Source organism: Cryptomeria japonica, chromosome 5, assembly GCF_030272615.1.
Source record: "Cryptomeria japonica chromosome 5, Sugi_1.0, whole genome shotgun sequence".
Lineage (NCBI taxonomy): Eukaryota > Viridiplantae > Streptophyta > Pinopsida > Cupressales > Cupressaceae > Cryptomeria > Cryptomeria japonica.
In genome coordinates this window covers 755,156,460-755,176,318 of record NC_081409.1, presented here as the reverse complement: position 1 = coordinate 755,176,318, position 19,859 = coordinate 755,156,460, and positions in this window count along the sequence as shown.

Below are 19,859 nucleotides of genomic sequence, written 5' to 3'. Positions count from 1 at the left end.
TAACCAAATCAAAACATTATATCCAATCATTATATCATATCATGAAATCAGAACTTTATATCCTAGTTGCTCCCCCTACGGAGTATCTTGCACCTGATTAATCATTAATGAAGAATAAACATTAGATCCACAAGATTGATGCATCTCCATCATTCTAGTTCTTCTGGTGTAGGGGTCTAACCCCTAGTTTACCTTTAAGAAACTCAAAGGTAGTCTTCGCTAAGGGCTTAGTAAAGATATCAACTATCTGATCTTTACTCTTCACATATTTCATCTTCATATTTTTTTTTTGAACTCTTTCCCTTATAAAATGATACTTCAATTAAATGTTCTTGGTTCTAGCATGAAGTACGGGATTCTTATAAATATTCATTGCACTTGTATCATCACAATAGACAATCACCAGTTCAGACATATCTATTTTGAATCCTTCTAGCACATGTCTCATCCATATCGCTTGTGTGCAATTCATGGATGCAACAACATACTCTGCTTCAGCTGTAGATTGGGAAACACATGTTCTTTTCTTTCTCGTCCATGCCACTAATCTTCCACCTAGAAGAAAGGCTCCACCAGTTATACTTTTCCAGTCATCCACATTACCTGCCCAATCTGCATCAGTAAAGACATCCAAATTAAAATCTCCTTTATAAGGATACCATAAACCATAGCCTACTATGCTTTTGAGATACCAAAAAATTCTCTTCATTTCCACCAAATTTGTCTCCTTAGGTTCCTTTTGAAATTGGGAAACTAATCCAATAACATGAGCAATGTGCAGCCTACTATGAACAACATAATGCAACTTACCAATCATAGACCTGTACTCTTTTTCACAAACAATAGGAGAATCATCTTGTTTGGATAACTTGCAGCCTATCATCATCGGTGTTCCTACTGATTTGTAGTCTTCCACGCCAAATTTCTTCAACACTTCTTTCACATACTTGCTTTGACAAATAAAGATAACACCATCCAGTTGTTGGACCTATAACCCAATAAAGAACTGTATTTCACTGATTAGAGATATTTCAAATTCCTTTTTCATTATATCAGCAAAATCCATACACATATCATCATTTTGATAAAAAATTATGTCATGTACAAATACTTTTGTTATCAACATCTTGTCTCCATCAGTCTTCAAATAAATGAAATTGTCCTCACTGGTAAGTTGGAATCCAATTTTGATCAAATGTGCATGTAATCTATCATACCATTCTCTCAGTGCCTACTTTAGACCATATAATGCTTTATGCAATTTACATACCATGTCTTCATCATCAGATAGAGAGAACCCATCCAGTTGTTCAATGTAGACTTCTTCTTCTAGAATCTCATTCAGAAAGGTTGCTTTGACATCCATTTGATAAACTTTGAATCCCTTATATGCAGTAAATGCTAGTAGCATTCTCACTCCTTCTAATCTAGAAACATGTTAAAAGGTATCTCCATAATCCTCACCTTCTTCCTGTGCATACCCTTTGCAGACTAACCTCGCCTTGTTTCTTACAATTTTTTCTTCTACATCCAACTTATTCCTAAAGTCCCATTTTGTTCCAATTACATTCTTATCCTCCAGTCCAGGAACAAGTGACCATGTCCGATTCTTCTCAATTTGATCTAATTCTTCATTCATTGCATTAACCTTGTCATCATCTTTGAATGCTTCCTTAACTATTTTAGTTTCAATTGTAGATATCAAATAGGAGTTTTCTCATTTTTTCCTCCTTGTTTGCACACCAGCATTCTTATCACCAATTATCTGCTCTTGTGAATGGTTTAATCTAACATACCTAGGCAATATTGGTATGGGTTATGCATCTTTTGCTTCTTTTTCTTCATTTTCTGCATCGTTGTCATCACTTACTGGTTGAGCACCTAATTCTCCATTTTCTGGTTCTTCATTGTTTTGTGCTTCATTTGAAATAACTTACACAAGGAGTTTTTCCATACCATAGCTCATAGGGTGTTTTATTGTTACCTCTTTTTACTAGTCCCCAATTTAAAGTGTATACAACAGTGCTAACTGCTTCTCTCCAAAACATTTTAGGTACATTACCCTGTAATAGCATGGTTCAAGAAACTTCAACTATTGTTCTGTTCATCCTTTCTGCTATGCCATTCTATTATGGTGTCCTCAGAGTTGACATCTGTCTCTTGATACCATGTTCATCATAATACTTAACAAATTCATCAAATGTGAATTCTCCTCCCCGGTTTGATCTTAAACACTTCAAGTTCTTACCGGTTTCATTCTCAACCAAAGCTTTAAATTATTTAAATTAGTTAAATGCTTCTAATTTCTCCTTCAAAAATGTCACCCACATCATTTTAAAATAGTCATCAGTAAAAATCATGGAATACTAATCACCGTATTAACTCTTTGTTCTCATAGGGCCACATGTATCATTATGTACCAAATCTAAAATATTCTTAGAAGTATAATTCTTTCTCTTGAAAGAAATAGAGGCCATCTTACTAATTTGACAATCTTTGCATATCACACTATCCGGTTTAACAAGTTGGGGTAATCCTCTTACAACACTTGACTTGCTTATCTTAACCAAATTATAAAAATTAACATGACAACATCTTTTATGCCACAACCAACTATCTTCCATTCTTGCAACCAAACAATTATTATTATTACTATTCAAATGGAATAAGTTACCTCTAGTTTTCTTCTTGGTAGAAATCAGTTCACCATTACCTCCAAGAATTATGCAGAATCCACTTTTATCTCAAGCAAATAACCTTTATCATTGAGTTGACCAACACTTAAAAGATTATACTTTAGACCATCAATCCAAAACACATCATCAACATTGTTAGTCCCAAACGGTGCTGAGAAGGGAGGGGTTAATCAACACTATACTAATTTGTTCCAGATTTAAACTTGATCAAAACTTCTATTCAAACTTAACACTTATCAGTATAAGCAATATTAATAAGAAATATGCACACATAAAATCAAACACACATGAATACCAAGATTTATCACATGGAAACCCAAATGAGAGAAAACCACGGTGTGAGTAGAAACTCACAAAATCTGCACCCTTTTGGAGTATGCCTGGTGAGGAGCCATCCCTATTAGGAGATTACAAAGACATTGTTAGGTGCCACCCGGTTAAGGGATTTTCTCTAAGGCCTGTTAGAACCTTTACCCTGTTAGAGGTAGCCTTGTTAAAGGACTTAGGATCATCATTTAAGATGTCACCCGGTTAAGGGATTTTATAAAAGAACCTATTAAAGTCCACCTGGTTAAGGGATTTTACTATTGTAGTTATTATAAAATAACAGAGAGAATGATCTATTGTAATAGCTACTCTTAGATTAATCAGATCCAAATGAAGCTCTTTGGTTTGACCACCAGTTACACTTGCTTTGCATTCTACTAGTGCTCTGCATTACTCTTTCTTTGCACTCTATTGTTTCTCTGCAATCTTTCTCTTCTCTTCAAACTATCTAAGCTCTGCACACTCTCTTCACCCCTCTACTATTCACTTAGCATTTCTGCCCTCTTTGCACCTTGCTAGATCGCCTCTCTCCAAAATTGCACTTTGCAAATTTTATGATCAATCTTTTTGGTTTTCTCCAAAAACTTTTATACCATAGTTTTCCGGCACCTCCTTGTATCAACATTATTCTAGTAGCTTCAACAACTGATCAATTGTTTCTCTCTGCAATACCATTCTGTTGTGGTGTCCTCAGTGCAGAAAGTTGTCGTTTGATACCATTTTCTTCATAATATCTAGTGAATTCCTCAGAAGTAAATCCACCACCTTGGTCAGTCCTCAGACACTTTATCGTCTTACCACTCTCCTTTTCAGCTAAGGCCCTAAATGCCTTGAACTTACGAAATGCTTTTGTTTTATCCTTCAAGAATGTGACCCACATCATTCTTGAGGAATCATCAGTGAAGATCATAAAATATTTGTCACCTTGAATACTTTTAGTCCTTATTCGTCCACAAAGGTCTGTATGAACCAAATCTAATAGATGTTCTGCTGAAAAATATTTTCTCTTAAAAGTTGAGGATGTCATCTTTCCCAACTAACATTCCTTACACAGAGCATTAACCGATTTGTCCAACTGAGGCAAACCTCTCACTGTCTTGGAATTACTCACTTTAACAATGTTATCAAAATTTATATGACAAAATCTCCTATGCCAAAACCAACTATCATCTACTTTTGTAATTAAACAGTTGTTGCTTTAGGATTCAGGTGAAACATGTTACCTTTAGTCTGCTTGCCGGTTGCAATCAATTCACCTTTGCTCCCATAGATTTTGCACATACAATTCTTAAACTCCAATAGATATCCTTTGTAATTAAGTTGTGCAATAGTCAAAAGATTGTGATTTAAACCTTCAACCCAGTAGACATCATCTGCACTACTCTTTCCATTAAGAGAAATAGTTCCCTTACCTTTTACCATGCAGGGTGAGTCATTACCAAATCTCACAACTCCGCCATCAAATTCCTTCAAAGAAAGAAATTTGCTCTGATCACTGGTCATATGTTGTGAACAACCACTATCAATGATCCAATCATCAAAATTATCCATTCGAGAAACTAATGCCTTTTGATGAGATGTCTCCTCTTTAATGGCTAAAAAAACAATGTCTTCATTAGCATCACCCTCAGACTCCTCATCAGTGATACCACCATCAACTACAATAAGACAATCTCTTTTTCCTTTTCCCTTATACTTCTTGAACTTCTCTTGCTTGTGCTCATTATCACCATTAAGACAATTAGTTACAATGTGTCCAATATTGTTGCATGCAAAACATTTCAAGGGTAATTTACCTATGTACTTACCGGTACCTCTGGGCAACCGCTTGGCCAACAATGCTTCAAGCTCAACCAAACTGTCTTCATCATCATCAACTTCTCTGCTGGATCTAGATTCATAACTGTGACTAACATCTCTCATTTTCCTCGTACATGGGTTAGAAACTGAAGCTCTAAATGCAGATTCAGATTTTTGAACACTACCATCATAACCATTTAATTCAAAAGAAGTAATCTTACCAATGATGGAGTCAAGGGTTACCTTAGTTTTGTCAATTGACTTTAGCTCCTGAATGGCTGCAACTTGGATAGCATAGACTCATAACAGAGTTCTCAACACCTTATTAACCACTGTGGCATCTTCCACTTTACCACCAACACTCTTGATCTCACCAACTCTCTCTTTTATCCTTTGACCATATTGTTGGATAGTCTCACCTTCAACCATCTGCATGTCATCAAACTTTCCTCTTAGACTCTCTTCTTTAGCAATCTTCACATGTTCATCACCACTATAAATCTCTTCAATTTTCTTCCATACCTCATATGTAGTCTCTAGACCATGGACATCTACATATTCTGCATTAGACAAAGAACTGATAATAGCAACTAATGCTTGATTGTTTTCTTGTTTCTCTTTCTTCTAATCATCAGTCATAATCCCACTAGGTGCAACATATTGAGTACCAACATGTTCCCAGTATTGACTTCCTAGACTCTTAATATAAATTTTCATTGTATCACTCCATATCCTATAGTTCTCTCTATTAAACTTTGGACTTTCCTTCTTCATCATGTTCTACAAGATCTTTACCTCAATCTGTTAGGCTTAGACCTTAGAGGGCCTGAGAAGCTTCGATACCAATTGATGGTATGATGAAAGAATAAGGATCCAGTCAACTAATGAGAGGAGGGTGAATCAGTAGATAGAAAACTATTAATAACTTCCACCAATCTCATAATCAACCTCTCAAAGAAAACTTTAAACTAACAAGTTAAACTAGTTGACTATTAAAACAGATTAACAGTAAACAACTTGAAACTAACAAACATTCAAATACTTTACTGATATAAGTAAAACCTCATTTTAGATTGTTATCGGTTAACATAACATATCAAAGTGGATTAAACAGTTTAGCAATTCAATCATAGAAAACACAACCACAAAAATATTCACCACTTGACACAATATTTTTGACGTGGAAACCCAAATGGGAAAAACCACAGTGGGGATGAATACCCACAAGTATTATGAACTCTTCTGAAGTTTGCCCTATTAGGAGCCAAGCCTGTTAAATCTTTACAAAAGTCCTGTTAGGGACCACCCGGTTAAGGGATTGATTGTAATGCCCTCTTAGAAGAAATACCATGTGAGGAGTAACCTCCGTAGAGGATTTGAAATCCAAGTTAATGGACCACCTAGTTAGAGGATTTGAATAACACTAACCTTGTTAGAGCTTACTGGGTTAGGGAATATTACTATTGTAATTGTTAGAAAACAACAGGGGTTTGTTGATCTATTTGAATAGCACTACACTTGCTTGTTCAGATCCTTTTCATGCTCCTAGCTGCCTTTACACAAACTGCAGATACATCATCCGGTTCGACAACCACACACAACTACAACTTTTGCCAGCTTTGAAAAACAACTCATCGACCTTATAAACAAATCTTCAAGTTGGTAACACAACATAAACCTAATTCTCTCATAGAGATTACAAACAAGTTGGTTCAAGTATGACCATTAGATTACATAATAATCTCTGCACATTATTCAAGATAGCCTCAACCGCTCCTTGATTACTGCTTCATCGAACACTATACCTCATCACGTGGTTTGTATTACATGCAATATGCTTTCTCATTCCCTAGATAAAAACTGTTATCTCAACGCGCCAAAAACACTTTGAAACTCTTCGCATACAACATGCATATGTGTCATAATCATTACCGCTCATCATCAAATCATAAACCAATACAACCAATTCACCAAACTTAATCAGTTAGGGTTTATCAAATTAATAGTTAGGGTTTACCAGTTCAACTCTCCATATTTTAGCAATACCGATTTCCTCCACAAACTCACCTACCAGTTATAGTTCCCTTCACTAGCTCTTCCTACCAGTTACAAAACAACATTATAACAATATCATTACCGGTTAATTGACATCAATGACAACATAACATTTCATGAATACAATCTTCATGCAAATGCCAACATCTCATACCAAGCTCTTGGTGCTTGTTTTAGTCCATACAGAGCCTTTTTGAGCTTACATACCATATCTCTTCCATCTTCTGAAGCAAACCCTTCTAGTTGATCTATGTACACTTCTTCCTCTAGAACACCATTCAAGAATGCCGATTTGACATCCATTTGATAGACCTTAAAATTCTTGTATGCGGCATAAGAAAGAAATATTTTGATCCCTTCCAGTCTGGCCACCAGTGCAAAGGTCTCTTCGTAATCCAAACCTTCTTCCTGTGCATACCCTTTGCAGAATAACCTTGCTTTGTTTCTTACTACTTGAACAACTTCATCCATTTTGTTTTTGAACACCCACTTGGTGCCTATCACATTTTTGTTCTTTGGTCTAGGCACAAGGGTCCAGGTTTCATTTTTCTCAATCTGCTCCAGTTCTTCATCCATAGCCTTGATCCAGTCTTCATCTTTCAGAGCCTCCTTTGCTATTTTGGGATCAATTTTAGAGAGAAGACAGGTACTCTCCATTTCTTTTCTTCTAGTCAATACTCTTGTATTCTTGTCACTAGTAATACTGTCAACAAAATGATTGATTACGACATACCTTGGTGGTGTCAGTTCATTGCTTGGAGCTTCTTCTACTAGTTGTGCAAGTTCTACTTCACATGCTTCCTCATTTGCAGCTACACTATGATTCTTTGTAGCAGGTTTGACTGGTACAGTGTAATTGAATCCTTGATAGTCCTTTGGTTCACTTTTGTTGTCATGTTCATTTTTCTCAAAGAACTCATCTACTCTGACATTTGCACTTTCCACAATCTTACTAATACTTTTGTTCAAACATCAATATGCTTTACTCTTTGTGGAGTAACCTAAGAAGATTCCTTCATCAATCTTAGGATTGAAATTTCCAGAGTACTCATCCCTCTTGATGTAGCACTTGCTTCCAAATACCTTGTAGTAACTCACATTAGGTGAGTATCCACACCATAATTCATAGGGAGTCTTATTTGTCCCCTTCTTCACGTGTATCTGGTTCAAGGTATACACACCAGTACTCACTACTTCTCTCTAGAAGACATGTGGAACATCCTTATAAATCATTAGGGTCCTCACACAATCAATTAGAGTTATGTTTCTTCTTTCAACAACCTTATTCTGTTGAGGTGTTCTGGGTGCAAACATATGCCTCATAATCCCCTGTTCTTCACAGTAATTTATGAACTCTTGATAGGTGAACTCTCTTCCTCTATCCAATTTTAAACATTTCAAACTCTTACTGGTTCCTCTCTCCACTCGAGCCTTGAAGACCTTGAACATGTGAAAGGCTTCAGATTTTTCTTTCAAGAATACAACCCACATCATTCTTGAGAAATCATCTACAAACAACATGTAGTATCGGTCCCCCATATAAAGTCTTAGTCTTCATAGGACCACACAAATCTATATGCACTAAGTCCACCACATTCTTAGATGAATACGATTTGGTGATGAAACTAGATCCGGTCAACTTTCCTAGCTGACAATCTTTACACATAGCCTTCTCAGGTTTCATAATGTCTGGCATACCTCTGACAGACTTCATTTTACTAACCTTTTTCTATGCTATTAAAATTAACATGACACAATCATTTGTGCCACAGCCATCTATCTTCTACCTTTTTCATTAGGCAACTTCCTACAGTGGTGTCTAGGTAGAACCCATTACCTTTAGTTTGTTTACTAGTAGCAATCAGACCTCCTGATTTATCACTTATTTTTCATATTCCTTCATTAAACTCCAACACGTAACCCTTATTGTTAAGTTATGCAACACTTAACAGAATATACTTTAGCCCTTCTACCCAGTAAACATCTTCACAATTTGTTTTATCCTTTAGGGCAATAGAGCCCTTACCCATTACCATACAAGGAGCATCATTGTCAAATCTCACCACTCCTCCATCATGGTCCTCCATGTTAAGGAATTTGTTCCTGTCACCACTCATGTGATGAGTGCAACCACTATTAATTACCCAATCTCCACACTGGTTTGAACTGGAAATCAGTGTCGTATCACTTTCCTCTATTCTATCTCCCTTTACCACTACAAATGTAATCCCTTCTCCATTACATCCTTCAGATTCTTTATTGATAACTCCTTCTGAAAGATAGCACTCCTTCTTGCTCTTCTCTTTGTATCTTCTAAAGTTATCCTTCCTATCATTGTCAGGACATCTAGATGCAATATGACCTATTTTATTGCATGAGAAACACTTCGGGGGTAGTTTACCTCTACACTTCCCTTTTCCTCTTGGCAGCCTTCTTGCTATTAGAGCTTCAAGCTCATCTTGTTCATGTACTTGAGATAACAAATTGTCATGTTCATGAGAATGACCGGTTCTTGCAATAGAACTACTTCTGGTTTCTTTTCTTCTCATTGTTGGTGCAAGTGTCATGGAAGATTTGAAGGCAACATCAATCTTACGCATACTGTTATCATAGTTGCTCAGTTCAAAGGAAGTCAACTTACCAATCAAGGAGTCAATTGTAACATTAACTATTCCCAAATATCTGAGTTCTTGAATTATAGAAACCCTTATGGCATATTGTGGTAGCAAGGTTCTTAGGATTTTGTTGATCACATCATCTTCCTCAAGTTTTCCTCTAGCATTTATGATAAAATTTACCACATGCTTTATCCTTTTGTTGTACTTTTCTATATTCTCTCCTTCTTGCATCCTCATCTCATAAACTTTGCCTCTCCAACTATCCACCTTATCCTTTTATACATGAGGATCTCCTCCATAAATAGTCTTCAGATTATTCCACATCTCATAGGTTGTTTTCAGATCTTGAATATCAGTATACTCGCTATCATATAGAGTACTAGCAATCACCTCCATAGTTGTGATGTTATCTTGTTTGTCTTTGATATGATCTGCAGTGAGAACCCCTATAGGTTCCTTGTACTCTATGCTTACATGATTCCAATATTGATCTCCTAGGGTTCTTAGGTAGATATTCATTCTACCACACCATAATGTGTATTTCTCCTTAGAGAACTTGGGGCCTTCCTTTCGTATCATCTTGGATCTTCCCTTAAGCTTTTAAGATCTTCTCAATCTAAGGACTAGGGCTCTGATACCAATTGTTAGTCCCAACTGGTGTTAAGAGAGGAGGGGTGAATCAACACTATACCAGTTTGTTCTAGATTTAAAATTGATCAAAACTTCTATTCAAACTTAACACTTATCGGTATAAGCAGCATTAATAGGCAATATGCACACATAAAATCAAACACACATGACTACCAAGATTTATCATGTGGAAACCCAAATGGGAGAAAACCACGGTTCGAGTAGAAACTCACAAAATTTGCACTCTTCTGGAGTACACCCAGTGAGGAGCCATCCCTGTTAGGAGATTGCAAAGACACTATTAGGTGCCACTTGGTTAAGGGATTTTCTTTAAGGCCTGTTAGAACCTTTACCCTACTAGAGGTAGCCTTGTTAAAGGACTTAGGATCATCATTTAAGATGTCACTCGGTTAAGTGATTGTACAAAGGGGCATGTTAAAGTCCACCCAATTGAGGGATTTTACTATTATAGTTGTTAGAAAACAATAGAGATAATGATCTAATGTAATAGCTACGCTTAACTTAATTAGATCCAAATGAAGCTCTTCGGTTTGACCACTGGTTACACTTGCTCTACATTCTACTAGTGCTCTGCATTACTCTTGCTCTGCACTCTACTCATGTTGTGCATTCTTTCTCTTCTCTTCACACTATCCGAGCTCTGCACACTCTCTTCACCACTCTTCTATTCACTTAGCAGTTTTTCCCTCTTCTCACCTTGTTGGATCGCCTCTCTTGAAAATCGCACTTTGCAAATTTTACGATCAATCTTTTTGGTTTTTGCCAAAATCCTTTATACCATATTTTTCGAACACATATCTGCTGATTCCTCAATGATTTTACACCTAATAATTGGTAGATTTGAAATTCAAATCTTTCCAAATCTTCCTGCACTCTCTTTGCATGCTCTCCGTCAATCTCGCCAACAACTCATCCTTATCTACCTCTATAACTCATAATTTCACCAACCTCTGGGTCGTGTTCTATATTTTTAATACAAACTAGAAAATCCACACAAATTTCACCTTAACTAGTTGTTAACTAATATAGATTTCACTATCCATTTGTTTGATGATATCTTGCCATGACTGACTCACCTTTGGTCATCGCATCTAGCTTACCGGTCACTGCTCTGAGACTCAGTGGATAGCATTCTTCAACCTGTATCACCGGTTCACTAGTGTAACTCTTCATATTTTGCCACCGGTCATTGATCATCAATCAAACTGATCACGTGTCTGTCCAAATTATTCTAATCGTGCATAAGACTACTAAACTGTAATCTCAGTCACCTCTTGTGACCGCATCACCATTTCCTCTGCCAATTTTAAGAAACTAATCTCAACACCTATCGGGTGCTTGACTGACCAGTTAGCTACTCTATTTATCCTTCAACTGATTATTCTTCTACCAACATACTGCTTAATGCATATTAGAGAATCACTGAATCCTCCATACTAGTTGCATCCTTGAGTAAACCGTTAGGCTTTACCACACCTCCTTGCCTATGAGCTTGGCCTTATTCACTCGTAAGTGTTAGTCATCAATGACAATACTAACTAATGAACCAATTGTGCTAGCACCATTAGTTATGCCAACAAGCATTACTCTTCCCATTTAGAGAAATTGAACATTTGCGTTTCACCATGCAGGGAGAATTATTTCCAAATCTAACAAAACCACCATCAAATTCATCAATAGTTATGAACTTTCTTTTGTCTCCAGTCATATGGTGTGAGTAGCCACTATCTATAATCCATTCATCACTAGTCTCCATGTGAGATACCAATGCCTTTTCATCTGTCAGTTCCTCCTTGACGGCTACATATACAATGTACGAATTGTCATCTTCATATTCAGACTCCTCATCGATCACACCTTCATCTACTGCAACATAACAATGTTTCTTGCCCTTTCCTTTGAATATCCTAAACTTCTCTCTCTTATCAGTGTTAGGTAAATAAGTAGCAATATGTCCAATTTTACTACAACAGAAACTCTTCAAAGGTAGCTTTCCTTTATACTTACCAATGCCTCTTGGAAATATTTTTGCTAATAGTGCCTCAAGTTTCATCACCTGATCTTCATTGTCTTCATTTCCTTGATAAATTCCATGACTTGACCTACACTCATGATTTTTATATATATCTTTTCCTTTTCTAGCAGATGAACTAGTAACAGAAGCTTTAAAAGCAGATTCAGTAGATTTTGTCACACTATTGTCAAAACTATTTAACTCAAAAGCTATAATCTTACCAATCAATGAATCAACAGTTACCTTATCCTTTGAAATAGATCTAAGATCTTGGATTGCAGATACTCTTATAACCTACAGAGGTTGAAGAGTTCTAAGAATTTTACGTACCATTGCGTAATCATCCATTTTATCTCCAACACTCTTTATGCCACCAACAACTTCTTTGATTCGCTGACCATATTGTGGTATATTTTCTCCTTCAAGCATTCTCATATCATCAAACTTTCCTCTCAATATTTCATCTTTGGCTCTTTGCACATGCTCATCTCCTCCATAGATTATATCTAATGTTTCCCAAACCTCACTTGTAGTTTCCAATCCTTGAACATCAATATATTATGAATTAGATAACGTACTAACAATAACTTCTAAGGCCTGCATATTATCTTTCTGCTCTTTGAGTTCATCCGGTATCAAAGGAGTAGTAGTAGGAGCAACATATTTTGTTTCAACTTGCTTCCAATATTGTGCACCAAGAACTTTGATGTATATTTTCATTCTGTCTTTCCAGATCTTGTAGTTATCTTTTTTGAAATTAGGACCCGCTTTCTTCATCATCTTGACTTCCTCAGAATCTTTCCCTCAAGCGATTAGGCTTTCTCCACACAGAGGACCAAAGCTCTAATACCAATTTTTAATCCTATGAGGATCCAGTTAATACTGAGAGGGGAGTGAATCAATATTAATACCAATTTAAAACTTTAAAGCCAAATCAAACTTGCAATAAATCTAACTTCATTTACCACATATGCCAATTCATTAAATAGTATTGGTAATCTCTGATAAATCTCTGATAAACTGCTATAACCGATGTATTCAGAAATAATGAATAAACTAAGATAATCAATAATCTCACATGAACACCATATTTTTGACATGGAAACCTAAATAGGGAAAAACCATGGTGGGATTTAGTACCCACAAAGATTTGTACTTTTTTTAAGTATGCCCTGTTAGGAGCAGACCCTATTAAGAGTCAACTGGTTAAGGGATTTGGATGTGCAGTCTGGTTAGGATCTTAATGACCTGTTAGGATTAACATCATGAGAGGATTTACCACTCTTTATGAGAGCTACCCTATAAGGGGTTTTACAAGATTAAGGCATGTCAGGACCGACTTGGTTAAGGGATGTGATCTATTGTAATTGTTAGAGAACAATAGTGAAAAAGTGATATGTTACTTGCACTTCTTAGCTTGCTAAATCAGATCCACTTATGCTTCTCTATCTACAACTCTCAGGCAAACCTAACTCTTCTCTAATATGGCTTCACACTTTTCTCTAAGATCACTGATACAATAAGCATCAACTAAGCCAACATAAATAATGCTTTCCACTAAGTCGGCCACTAAACCCTAAATTACATCATAGATCATCAGAGATCTTTACAACTCATTTTAGATCATCATGTGGATCATTATAATTAATTACAATCAATTACTTGTTGTTGATCACCGCCATACCAAAAATCACTACCATCTTGATGATTTCATCATTGGTTCTAAAACCCTTCTTAAACCCTGGCAAAACTTCATCAAAAATTAGAAACATGCCTTCTAATAGTCATCACAAGATCCGGTTCTAGTCAAATATTCATTACCATGATAAAATCTTATATTCCAATCCATAAATCACCAATCATCACCAATCATCCGCTTCAAGTAAAACATCTCTGCACATACCGATTAAAGTCCTATTTCACAGACTTATGTATATTGTCGGTAAACCCTATCTTCAGTAGACTAAATCACTTAGATGAGAAACTAAACATCAAGAAACATCAGTTAACATCATTTAACATCAATTTTCATCAATGACAACACAAATAACTGATCAAGTCATTTAATCACAAAATCTCAATCTCTTCATCACAAATAGTCTTCTATCCTCTATGGGTGCAGTCATTAGTCTTTAACTGGATCACCTCATCTGTATCAGTTATGCCAATCATGCCAACATATAGCATTAGAGGCTTGTTATCTGTGGGAGGTACTAACACTGGTGGTTATATTATGTATTCTTTTATCTGTTAAAAATCTTGTTCACATTTATCATCCCATCTGAATGAAACATTTTTATGTAGCAGGTGCTGAAATGGTTGACACATATCTGCCAGTTGTGCTATAAAGCGGCAGATAGATTGGAGTTTCCCTTCTAAAGATCTCAACTAATGAATATTCATTGGTGGTGGCATCTCAAGTATGGCTTTTAATTTTCTAAGATCAACTTCAATTCCCTTAGATGATACAATGTATCCAAGGAGTTTCTCGGAGGTTACCCCGAAGACACATTTCTTTGGATTCAATTGAACTTTGTATTTTTCCATCCTTGTAAATATTTTATCCATGATTTCTAAATATCCCTTCCTAGTGTAATATTTTCCAAGAAATTCATCTAGATAATCTTCCAGATATATATGCATCATGTCATGAACGATAGTGGTCATTGCACGTTGATAAGTAGCTTCGGCATTCTTCAATCTGAAGGGCATGACATTCCAACAAAAAGTTCCCCAAGGACAAGTGAATGTTGTTTTGATCTAGTCTTTAGGATCAATTTTGATTTGATTATAGCTAGAGAACCCATCCATGAGGGATAACATCTCGTGTCGTGTTGTGGAACCCACTATCATGTCAATATTTGGAAGTGGGAAGTCATCTTTAGGATAGGATTTATTTAAATCTCTAAAATCTGTGCAAACACGGACACTCCCATTAGGTTTTAAAATTGGCACCAAGTTTGAAATCCATTTAGCATAGTGAACAGGTCTTATAAATCTAGCATCTAGCTACTTTTGTAATTTTGCCTTTACCAATAGTGCCACATGAGGGTGCATTTTGTTCAGTTTTTGTTTGACAGTTCTTGCCCTCTGTGGCAAAGAAAAATGATGCATAACTAACTTAGGGTCAAGTCCTAGCATGTTAGCATAGGAACATGCAAAATTAATCTGTCTTTCCTTGTAAAACTGGATATGCTCTATTCTCTCTTTAGGGATCAATGATTTGGCTAGATGTATAATCTTTGGTTTCTCTTCTATTCCCAAGTTTGTCGATACTATCTTTTCCACTAACATAGATGACTTCTCATGGTATAAGACTAGGGGAAGTGTGTCAATCCTTCCATCCTCAAGCGCCTTAGAGAGGTTTTCACCTTCGGATACGTCCTTTATTTTTTCTTTTTTCGGGTCTAATAGCGCTGCAGAATGGTTTTCACTAGAAGACTTATTGATATTTTCCATAATTCTACGACTAAGAGGATTGGAACCTTCTCCAAAGTATGTCACATTGTTGAGTTCTATGGTGAATCTAGCCCTATGATCTCCAAGGGGTAAATCACTTTGTGCTCCAAACATTTTTATGATTGTCTCGTCATTTTGAAAAAAATCTATATGAGGTTGTCTCTCGTGGTCCCAATCAATAAGTTGTGGGTGAACAAGAGGTAAAGGATCATAATTAGGTTCATGGCTATGAATAGGCTCAAGGATATAAATAGAATCATAGTCATATATATCAATGAAATCATCAGTGTCATCGATGGAACCTTCCTCATCACTCTGTGTTGCGTTAGAAGACTATCTTACCTCACTCGAGTTACCCTTAGTACTCAAGGTCCTATCTTTCCGCATAGCATACCCTAGACCGGGAACCTTATGTCCACCACTAGGTTTGATCGATTCAGGTATACCTTGTTTGTGTAAACCAAGAGGATTGTGACCATCATAGCCATATATTTTCATTATCTTCAGTCTCTTTCCATGTTATTCAGCTGGTATTTTGATTTCAATCTCTATATCTTCATATTTATATAACCATCTCAGGAGATCCTATTCTTCCATTTCATCATACAAAGATCCCCATTTTTTGAAAATAGTTGGTTTGCAGAGTATAGTAGTGGTGTCCAGTGTGGTTTCAGTCATTTGTGTTTTTCCATAAGTGCGAGTGGACAAAGGTAATTTTCCAATGCAGAGAGCAAGACTCATAGAATATTCTCCTAGTCCATGGTCTTACTTTTATTCTGATCTCAACTTCATTAAAATTTGGATGTGGATTCTTTTAAGGATTCAGGATCAATGTATGCTTGGGAAGGAGGTGCTTCTCAATTGCTAGGAATAATGGATTTAGTCTTAGAACTCAAGATTTTTGTAATACATAAAAGGGTTTGGATCTCCTGGTATAGTTACTTCGACACCATTGTGCAAAAATTTGATACATTGATGGTAGGTAGAAGCTATAGCTTGCATTGCATGGATCCAAGGCCTTTCGAGGAGAATATTAGAGGTCAAGGGGAGATCAAGGACTTGGAAAACCACAACCTTCACCACAAGTCCCACTTTAATAGGCAAGGTAACCAATCCCTTAGACGAGTGTTCCTCTTTGTGAGATTTTGCCAAGATCTAGAGGCAATGGAGAGCACAAATAAGAGAAAACAAAATAGATGATAGGAATAAATTGTATTCTATCAAGATGCAAAATATGATCAACTGGATCATCAATAATATGTTCAATGATTGTCCGTACAAACAATGTAGATGAGCATGCTTATATAGGAAAGGCTTATGGATATGTAAGCACACAAACATGACATGTGGCTCAATAAGAAACAAGAGTAGTTAGGAAATAGGTGTGGGTAGGTAGGACAAAAAAGATTCTATTCTACATGAGGTGGAATGTAACAACAAGATAAGATCAACACCATAAAAGGTGGAAATTCTCCTACACACACTATCCCAATGTGGCACAAACACCCAAGTGTCTCATACCCAAACTACTATTAAATGCATGTACCTAAGTAAACTTAAGTAAAGTGTAATAATATCCATGATGAATAATTATTTAACCAACACCCCCCTTTAAGTGCAACTTAGGGGAATGTACTATAGTCTACAATGCAACTAAGTAATGAAAGATGGGTCCCAACTACGAGGCCATGTTAGGTACCCATGTACAAATGCAAATGCAATCTCCCATAAATGGAGAAAGAGAGAAAAACCTAATGGGAAAAAAACCCTCCCCCAAAAGAGAGATGATGAAAGCACACAATGCTCTCAATGATGAGTCTCCTGCAAAGTAGGTTCAATGATGTTGACCAAAATACCTCCCCATAAGGAAGAAAGAGAACCAATGCTGCACCAATAATGTCAAAGTGTGACAAAACCAGGTACCAAGTTGATGACGATGAGTCACTTGCTACAACAAAAAGAAGATCGGGCATGGAGACAACCTACTTTGAGCATCATTTGGATACTCATAAATGGTAGAAATATTGGTACAATCCAAGTCTCGTGAGAGCCATGCACAAATGTGTACAATCTAAGTCTCAATTGGAGCCATGCACCAAGTCTCACAAGATATTCCTAATCTACGTGTACAAGAGGATTGCATCAAATATGTCAACAATGACAAGATACAAAGAGGTGTAGCACTTTATGATAGTGAGAGTATAACATTTCTCAAGCAAGAGATATAAATGAACAACTGACCCCCCATAAAAAGATCATGTTGGCACTTGCAAATAATGGCAAAGTGGACTTCTAATTTCAATGATTACAACTTCTCAAAAATGAGATATAAGAGACTTCAACAAATATTGCTAGTGATCTAAACTGAGATCCAAGCAAAATACAAGTACCAAATAGGCCAAAAAATGACCAAATACTGAAAGTACAATTTCTACTCAAAATCACTGCAAACTAATGGAAGATTATGAAAGTAGACAAAAAAATTATGCACTCTCAAAAAAAAGAAACCTGAAAAGGAGTCCATATGAGCCCAAATGAAGCCTCCAAAGTTGTAAAAATCGAGATTCCATGATTTTCAAAAAACCTGTATCCGAAAAACAGAAAAATCATACACCATTGTATAGATCACAAAATTCTACCCCAAAACAAAAGAATTACTCGAAAAAGGAGTCTGGATGAGTGATATATCGCTATTTGAAAATTGCCTGCAAAATTATAATTTCTGAAAAATTTCCATCGCAGCTTCAAACTTCAAATGCCTCTAGATTTGGCCTCTGAAGTCCGAGTTGGATGAAACAAAAGGAAAAACTGACTTTCTTGGACCTCTTCAATCCAATGGTGACCTCAGATTTGATCCATCAAACTTCAATAATAACCTGCAATAGAAAGCTCCAAAATACATAACCCCAAATAGCATCAAATTTCTCTCAATTAGCAAACCAATGACACTCTTATGGCTGTGATACCATGTGAGATCTGGACCAGCTCTAATACCATGTGATATTTTCCCAAGATCTAGAGGTAATGGAAAGCACAAATAAGTGAGAACAAAATAAATGATAGGAATAAATTGTACTCTATCAAGATCCAAAATATGATCAACTGGATCATCAATAAGGTGTTCAATGATTGTCCGTACAAACAATGTAGATGAGCCTGCTTATATAGGCAAGGCTTATGGATATGTGAGTACACAAACATGACATGTGGCTCAATAAGAAACAAGGGTAGGTAGGAAATAGGTGTGGGTAGGTAGGAGAAACAATATAATATTTCACATGAGGTGGAATGTAACAACAAGATAAGATCAACACCTAAAAAGGTGGAAATTCTCCTACACACACTATCCCAATGTGGCACAAACACCCAAGTGTATCATACCCAAACTACTATTAAATGCATGTACCTAATTAAACTTAAGTAAGGTGTAATAATATCCATGAAGAATAATTATTTACACCAACACTCTTCATCATATGCCTTTATTGTAATCTTTTTCTATGGATCAACTGCATTTTCATCAGACCTAAGCTCTCTAATCAATTTCAGAGTACAAATATTTAGACCTGCTCCTCTATCTATCAAAACTTGCTTGATCTTAACTCTATGGAAAAGGACTTCAATGTGTAAGGGCACATTATGGGGTTGTTTCATGGACAAGTCGTCATTCTTGGTAAAGGTGAGGGTATGAGGGGACGCGATATGTCCCACCATAGCTTGAAATTGATCTACATGTAGGTCTATAGGCACTATGGTAGTAGTGAGCACTTTATCAAGGATAGCTTTATGTTCAGGGGATAGGCGTAGCAACTCAAGTATGGAAATCTATGCGAGTGTTTTCCTTAAATTCTCTATAAGGTTGAATTGTGAAGATGGTGTAGCGGGTTTAAAATTAGATCCCTTAAGAATAAATGTGCCTCTGCTAGTGGTAACATTACAATCATTTTCTTTTCCCTTTATGATGAAGGTATTCACATGATTATCAACCTCACTGATGTTGTTAATGGTATAATCATATTTAGCATTGGTATAGTTCACATCATCACCAGATTTAGAGGCCTTCCCTTTATCCTTATCATGCTTAGGGAAATGATTCTTGAATATCTTACAACCATATTTACTGGAAGGAGTATGTCCATCTACTGAAATATTTCCATTGTCAAGAAGGTCTTGTATGACATGTCAAAGTTTATTGCAACTCTTAGTCTTATGACCCTTGTGTCTAGGGTAGTCACAAAG